Source organism: Monopterus albus, unplaced genomic scaffold (genome assembly GCF_001952655.1).
Source record: "Monopterus albus unplaced genomic scaffold, M_albus_1.0 scaffold92.1, whole genome shotgun sequence".
NCBI lineage: Eukaryota > Metazoa > Chordata > Actinopteri > Synbranchiformes > Synbranchidae > Monopterus > Monopterus albus.
The window spans coordinates 4,052,315-4,060,555 of NW_018127972.1; the positions used below are offsets into that span (position 1 = coordinate 4,052,315).

Here is an 8,241-nt window from a genome sequence, read left to right on the forward strand (position 1 = left end):
GAATTTCCTGCTGTATCTCCAGCTTGTTCTTTAGAACCTCCTTAACTTTACCCTCCGCATCCGTCCAGGTCTCTCCCACTGACTCCTGGATTCCAGCAAATATCAAGTTTTTTCGCTTGGTTTGTGCTTCCAAGTATTCCACTTTATCCGAAATGACTTTCAGGTACTCACAGGTTTTATACACTCCATCTCTAGTACCTTTAATTTGGGTTGACTGCTCACCCATGTTAACTTTAATCGCATCGACCTCTCGCTGGGTAAACTGCAGACTCGATTTTATTTCCTGTATCTCCCTGGTCATGTCGTCGAATCTCTTGTTGTTCGTCTCCATAATTATTTGCACAAATCCTTTGAAGCTTTCGCTGAGCTGATTAAGCAGCGCAGTGTACATTCGTTTCTGCTCCAGCAAGTTTGCTGCAAAATTCTCTTCAGCTTCGACATCCTCAGCGGCTTCAGATTTATTTGCTCTTTTCCCTTTAGGAGCCATGTCAAAAGATGTAGACTTTTCCAAAAACTTGAAGGTGTAGAAGATATGAAACAGATATGAAATCCCAGAACAGACAAGAGGAGCAGAAAAAACGTCCGCTCTCGCTTGCAACGATTCATTCTCACTTACAGTAGTAAGTGAGAATGAATGAAAAAGTCCAACACTGGAACGTGGCTGGGGGGATGGTGGCTTAAACAAACACCTAATTTTTCTATGGGAAAATGGAGTTTGCCTCCGGTGTGTAATGAAATGTTTTTGATCAATGAATAGTTTAAACCCAAGCCACAGTATTTTACTAAACCCAATGTACATATGAATAAACATAACCATGTAGTTTTTGTGTACAGACAAAAGTGGGTTAATGCTGTTCTTTAATAAAAACCCAGAGTGTCTTATATGGTTGCTAAAGGCACCCTTTAGCATTGGTATGAGACACAAAAGGTAATTGACAAAACATCAGTATTTGACACCCTCGGAATGAGAATGTGTTGGATTATATTGGGTGGATATGAGCATTTTGTGATCTACAGAACTGTTATACTGCCACCAAGTCACACTACAGGACGGTGGCAACCGCTCACTGTTGGAAAGAATGTGCAGCTGTCATTGCTGAAGTAGTAGCCACAGGTAACTTGATGTTTAGATTTCGTGAAATGGTGGGGAATAAATAAATAATTTAGCAATTGCCTTACTTGTTATTAAATAATCATTATTCTATAATATTGCTAATTATGCCGGTATCCCAAATTTGACGTAATAACCTTGAATTGTTGTAAAATGTAGCATGAACTGATATTTTCTTGTAACCGGTAAAAAGTCAGTATTGGTCCTTACCTACTGGCTGGTAGCCCTGCCTTCCAGGACCTCCAAACGGGTTATGACTGCCAAAGGAGCCTCCGTCAATAGACCCATACGACATTCTGCCTGATGGTTGGTAGTGTGTCAGCTGCAGGCGCCTGGGGAAGGAACAATAACCAGAATAAATCAGAAAAATGCAATTTATTTTCACTTTGCTCTGCCAGTCTAAAAATTGATGCACTCACAGTCTGACAGTAAGATGTGAAAGTAAACATGATTTGTATAATGTTTATGCAGACATTAGCCCAGTGCAGATGGCATGACTAAACAAGGGCTGGTAATGGAGGTTATACAAGAGCTTCTCTGTGATTTCAGTCCAATGTGGATTAACACTGTTTATTACTGAGCAAGCTTTGCAAGGAGTGTTTACTACCAACCAATTAACTTCCTTCCTTCCATTCACAGCATGTGGGAAAATATGTATGTAAAGTCCACAGTATTTCTGTCATTATTCTGTCCCACTGCTTCTGGTCTCATGCATTTATTTTGACACTACTTCCTGTCCCCAGCTCACCCTGACTCCCAGGAACTTTATCTCATCACCTGTTTCACCTGCTTTTCATTACTCACACCTGCTTACAACAGCATATATGCAGCTTCCCCACACCAAGAAGCTGCCAGATCGTTCTAACTGCTGTTCACTTTCCAGTGGTTTTTCTGTACCTGTTTATTCCAGCTCTGACCACGGATTACGTTGTGATCACCAAGTATTGCCTAACCCCTCTGATTCCGCTTGTGTTTTCTGTGTATTGACTATCGGACTCCCCTCTCTGACCTCTCATTTGTAGATCCCTCGGCTGTGTAAGTTTGCTGGCTCTGACCCTGGACTGTATTATTGACCTGAGAGTGTTACTTGCTGAAACAAATTTCTGCTTTGTGTTATCGTTGTTTGTTACCAGTGCTCTTATTAAAGAGACAGTGTTCTCCTAAGCCTCATCTGGCCTTATAATCGAGTCCACCCCTTGACTTTATCAGCAGCTTTACATGCTGATCCTGACAATTACTTGGAGCATAGTTCTTTGAAGGGACATTCTGAAGCATGCATTTGTATGTTTGCACAAAACAAAATATCCTAATTTTATTCATAGCAAATTACTCTGATATGCTCAAACAGCCATCAATCAAGCAACAGTGCACCAGAACATATGTTTTCTTTCCTAGTGGAACAGTACAAACGTATCACATAAAGTGAAAATAACATAAATTGGCATAGATTTCACTGGACTTCAATATAGTGCAGTGATGTCTGAGCCAGCTTTTGTTGACTATTATCAGTATTGCATCAAATATGCAGTATTTCTGATGCTTATCCTGCAGTTATCATTATTTTGAGATATAAAATAAATGTGAATCAAATAATATGAAATGACTCCCTAGGAAGGCGCCCAGGAGGCATCCGAAACAGATGCCCGAGCCACCTCAGCTGGGTAATCTCAATGTGGAGGAGCAGCAGTTCTACTCTGAGCTCCTCCCGGGTGACTGAGCTCCTCACCCTATTTGTAAGGGTGCGCCCGGCCACCCTGCGGAGGAAGCTCATTTCGGGCGCCTATATCCGAGATCTTGTCCTTTCGGTCATGACCCAAAGCTCATGACCATAGGACCAGGACACCCTAGGCCGGAGGTCGGTGATCGACTTTATGGTTGTTTCATCTGACCTCCGGCCGTATGTCTTGGACACTCGGGTGAAGAGAGGGGCGGAGCAGTTAACTGAAAAAACATAAAAATAAAAAAAATAAAAACATAAAAATAAAATAACAGACATAAACATATTTAAAACTAAAAATCAACTAAAGGCCTGTCTAAAAAAGTGCGTCTTCAACCGCTTCTTAAAACCATCAACAGATTCAGCCATGCGTAAAGACAGGGGCAACGCATTCCACAGTCTAGGAGCCACAACCTGAAATGACAGGTGCCCCCTAGTCTTCAGACGGGTTTTGGGAACCATCAAGATGGCCTGACTTGAGGAACGAAGAACACGCTTAGGAGAGTATGGGGTCAATAGATCAGCAATATACTGAGGAGCCTGACCATGAAGTGCTCTAAATGTTAGCACTAAAATTTTAAAATCAATCTTAAACTTAACTGGTAACCAGTGAAGTGAATATAAGACAGGCGTAATATGAGCTATTCTAGAGGTTCCTATACGAAGCCTTGCTGCAACATTCTGCACAATCTGAAGATGATTTAAGGCTGACTTATTACAGCAAATAAGAAGAGAATTACAATAATCAACACGTGAAGAAATAAAAGCATGAACAATCATTTCCAAATCAACCTTTGATAACATTTTCCTTAATTTAGAGATGTTCCTCAGGTGATAAAAGCAATTCTTAACCACCTGTCTTATGTGGCAATCAAGAGACAGACTGGTCAAACACAACGCCAAGGTTTCTGAGGCTTGACTGGACAGCGGAGCCAAATGAACCCAGGCACTGTCTGATTAACGCAATCTTGTTATCCGGCGTAATAAAGATTATAGTAACCAAATAGTTGATGAATAGATTAGTCTATCACCAGAAAATCATTAGGCAACTATTTAGGATACAGATGAATTGTTAATTTCATTCAAAATGGCAGTCAATTTTTGTTTCTCAAATGTGACACTTTGTTGCTTAAATTTGCCTTGTTTTTGTTACTAGGCCAATAGTGATTTAAATAATCCCGATTTTGGGCTGTAGAACAAACAAGACTTACACTATATCATCACATGATAGATATTTTCACTCTTTTCAAGAATAAGCTGGCAGAAGTTACAGCCACTAAGTTATCCTCACTCTAAGTGGTTACTTTCTCGCCTGATAAAAGGCCAACGCTTAATAAAGTGGCCTAATACCAGTCACAGGACAAAAATTATAACAGCTTTGAGCCTGGCTCCAAATTTCAACCATTTCCGTTCCCTGACTTCTTCTACGTTTTCTGTACTTTGAGCGCCTAAATGCAGCAGCTATATAACTGTCATGCTGTAAAATAACTTAGATGAGCACAGCAGAGATGCTCAACACGTAGCCGTACGTAACCTGATAGTGCTGGAACAACGGGGAGACTTGGACTTTGTGCAGTGGTTTGTTGCCAGCACTATATATTTGCCAGCTCAGGACAAAGCGACAATACATCAGTCTTCCACTCAAAGGTGACGTATTTCTGTCATTTTACTACTTCTCTGTATACTGTTTAAGCACTTTTAATAAAAGCTGAGACGTGCTGTGTTAGCAGTTAGTGTTAACTTGTTACACAGTTGTGCAAGCATCTAAGGTTAGTGGCTCCAGAAACTATTTATAAAGTTATTTAACAGTCGCTGCCAAACTGTTTTACTGAAACACGTTGGCTGCGGAGTCATGTTGGTTTTTGAAAGCCGTAGCTTCACTAGTAAGCTTAGTCAGTAGCATTTTCAAACTAACCTAAACAGAACCTTGGAGTCGCCTGCCTTTTTCCTTTCGCTTATCTGATGTCAATGCGAAAATGCCCAAAGAGGGACTTAACATAGTTAAACGAAAGAATACCTGTGGAAATATGTTGACCAGCTTCCAGACATTGCATTAAGGTAAAGTTAACAATGAGGCTTGGCTCGATTTGTGCCATTAAGTTATTTTTCCGCCTATCTTCATGGGTCAGATGTTCTGAGAGTAACGTTACAAATCACGTGGAAATGTAAATTGTGTGGTTTTTCTAGTGATTTAAAAATACAGTTATTGAGACATTACAGACTGTGCCGTGGCCAGTATTCCACAGTTTCACCTTTACCTTGCCTGTACAGTAATTGCATGTGTACATTCAGTTCTTTTAATTCACTGAAGGTACATCTGTCAAGAGTACATTCCTTTGCTTTTTTTAAATTGCTTTTATTTTTCATGCAGCTCTACAGTGAATTCCACAGGATCACCAGTCAGAATCTACCATTTTCCTTCTTTGCTGCTCTTGACAAATACACACCTCAGCTGCTAAAGCTCTATAAAAATTGGAAGACTGGCATTTGGGGTGAGAAGATGGGAGAACTTCTGATGGCATATGAAGAGCAGGTATATTTATGTTTAATGCATTACATTTATACTGAACGTGAGCAGTGGGCCTTAACACACCCCTATACATACCTTGTCTTTGTGCAACAGGACAAAAACAATATCAGTGCAGCTAGAACAGCAGCCCTGGCTGGCCTACCGCTGTACTTGAAGGAGAATTCATCAGAAATCTTCAAAACTTGCAAGGTATTTTTGTGTCTTATCATTTTCCCAAACTCAGTGTCTTCATCTGCTTTGCCACAAGAAATCACTGTTGTGAAAAAAAAAAAAAAATCAAAACTAAAAGTTCGCATCCCCAAAACGTGTAGTAATGTATCTAGGACATCTCACGGGAAATATTGTACTTAAAGAAGATAGGTAGAACACAAATGCATTGTTTATGAACATTTTACTGATGGGTTCAGTATAAATGAATGTGCAACTTGCCAAATATGCAAATTAGCAGCATATCCTGATTAAGTTCATAGGGTTGTAAAACTAAGAGGCCTCATCTGTAAACCAGTCATCTTATCAGATATTCTGAGCTAAATATCAACAAGTTAAAACCTGTAATATAACTCCCCAATTCTGTGCAAGGACTAACTGATATTAGTTCACCTGAATAATCTTTTACTCTAAGCTTACTTGGCGATGGGTTTATTTTTTTTTCCTTTTCTTTTTTTAACATTATTAGGCTTTTCATAAACTTGATCTGTTTAGTTACACTCACATATTTCGAACATGTGTAACCTTTTCAGGATGAGTTGGAGGCAACCCAAGAGGGAGCAGTGGCTCTAGTGGCAGTAGTCAGTGAAAAGGAGGTCCTTGCATGAATTTCCTTTGAAACTTGCCATGTGTCAATCGTCCTCGAGGATCAGGTCGTAATGTCTCACAGATCTCAGTCAGATTCACTGATCATTTTATTTGGACTGATCTATGCTCTCCATTTGAGCTACCCTGAGAAGCTAAGTGGCTTCTTTGAGTTCATACAGGTTGTCCTCTTAAATCTTGATGATGGTAGGAAGCAGCTCCAACCAAAGTTACAGGCCTTGAGAAATGAACTGGAATGAACCTTGTTAGCATGTTGTTGTTTTTTTGTTCGCCAGTGTATGAAAATTTATGTTTTTGTTTTGATGCAAAAAAAAATTGGAAACAAGAGCAAGTTCTGGGCATTTTACTTAGAGTCCTGCCCATACACATTAAACTATGGCCACTAGGTTGATATCTAGCCTGTGTATTTAAACGGGTGATGCTCAGATCGCTCAGTGAGAAGACGTCTAGTCTTTCATAGTCAATTTCTGCTTTGTTTTTATTTTTATACTTTCTGTATTATCACATACTCATATTGTTGAGTATGCTGTGGCCTTTGGGATTTCATATCTCAAGTGCCTTCTTCAGGAACTCTTCATAGTATAATTGTCTTGTGTAATTTAAATTTTATTACATAGCTTTATGACCTTTTACTAGAGAAGTGTACCCTTAGATTTGGAAAATTTGACATGTTTCTTGGAACATAAAGGAAATAGCTTTGGAATACTATAGGCATTTCATAATTTTATTGTACTGATTAGTTGTTATTAATTTGTATTTTTTGTTTTTCATTAAATGTTGAAAACATGTTAAACATGTTTAAAAGTTAAGATTTGTAAGCTTGTGGTTAAAATGTCATAATACATGATGATATATGATTCTATACCAATCTGAGTTACTGTTGTATTTGTTTTATAGACTGATCAGTGCCTATGCCGCTGGCAGTGTAATGCTGACCTGTCACATCTCTATTTTCAAGTGATATGTCTTGTAAAAACTTAGGTTTAGGATAAACCAAAGAAAAGTGGAGGATTAAATATTGAGATGTGAACAAAAACATTTGAACACTGAAATTTGTCTCTTTGCATTAATTCAATTGTTTGAGTTCATGTCTGACATGAGTGTACTGTTTTGTGTTATTGCAACTTAAGCGGTTTAAGGCAGTTGGTTTCCTCAAATGACTTAAGTAACCACAACTAAGATTAAAGTTATTAAAAATTGATTCTAATAATTTTCCTTTATGAAAGTAAAATAAGTTAATGAAATGTAATATTTGTATAAAGAAGATGCATATGAGTTAGTCTTAATTTAGATAACTTTGATTTACTCATGTTTAATAAGTTGGGAACTTTGTTTTATATGAGTCAAAAGACTTGACAGAGTTAAGTTAAATTAACTGAATGAAATTAGGTCTATTAACTTAATTTACTAAAGTTTCCCTAACAATAAAGATTAGTTATTTGTACTCAAATGAAATATTTTTATGCTTACATTGAGTTAATTAACTCAAATGGTTTGAGTTGAGCTAACTAATTAGGTTTTACACTGTGGGGAAGAGAGCAGGGTACAGAATTTTCATCTGAACACTGTTGAAAAGGTCAAATTATCATGTGAACATGTGTTTTACCCGCGGCCAAAGATGCTCACAGATGACACTCAAATCAACAGCGCCTCAAAATCTAAGGTCAGAATATGGCAGTAGTAAGGTGGCCAATGCTCTTTCCCCACTGTGAAAGACGAACATTTAGATAAGCAGGAGAATGTGATTACACTCAGAGTCATTATGCCGCCCACTGTTGAGGTGAATCAAGCGAATCCGGCCTATAGGACCGACATTATGGATACAAAATGGGACAGAGAAGTAGCTGCAGATTCAGCATCCACACATTACACACAGAGACAGATTCACTGAGCTACGATGTTTAATCTGATTTTCTTTCATAGAAAAGGGAGATTAATTACTTTGCGCGGTCCATAAACAATCTTCACACTGCTTTATTTCAAGCCCAGTGACTACACCTCACATTCTTCTGAAGTGTGGACACGCAGTGCCTTTATCTGCATATGACACTGGTGGATGTTCATTCATAT

At 38.6% G+C, this 8,241-nt stretch overlaps 1 long non-coding RNA gene across 1 annotated transcript; it reads left to right on the forward strand.

Moving 5' to 3' along the window:
• Positions 1-4,281: 4,281 nt before the first annotated feature.
• Positions 4,282-6,898, forward strand: LOC109964743 (uncharacterized). Its single transcript, XR_002275545.1, has 4 exons — positions 4,282-4,475; positions 5,200-5,361; positions 5,452-5,547; positions 6,099-6,898. It is a non-coding gene; the product is annotated as an uncharacterized LOC109964743 (long non-coding RNA).
• Positions 6,899-8,241: the final 1,343 nt, after the last annotated feature.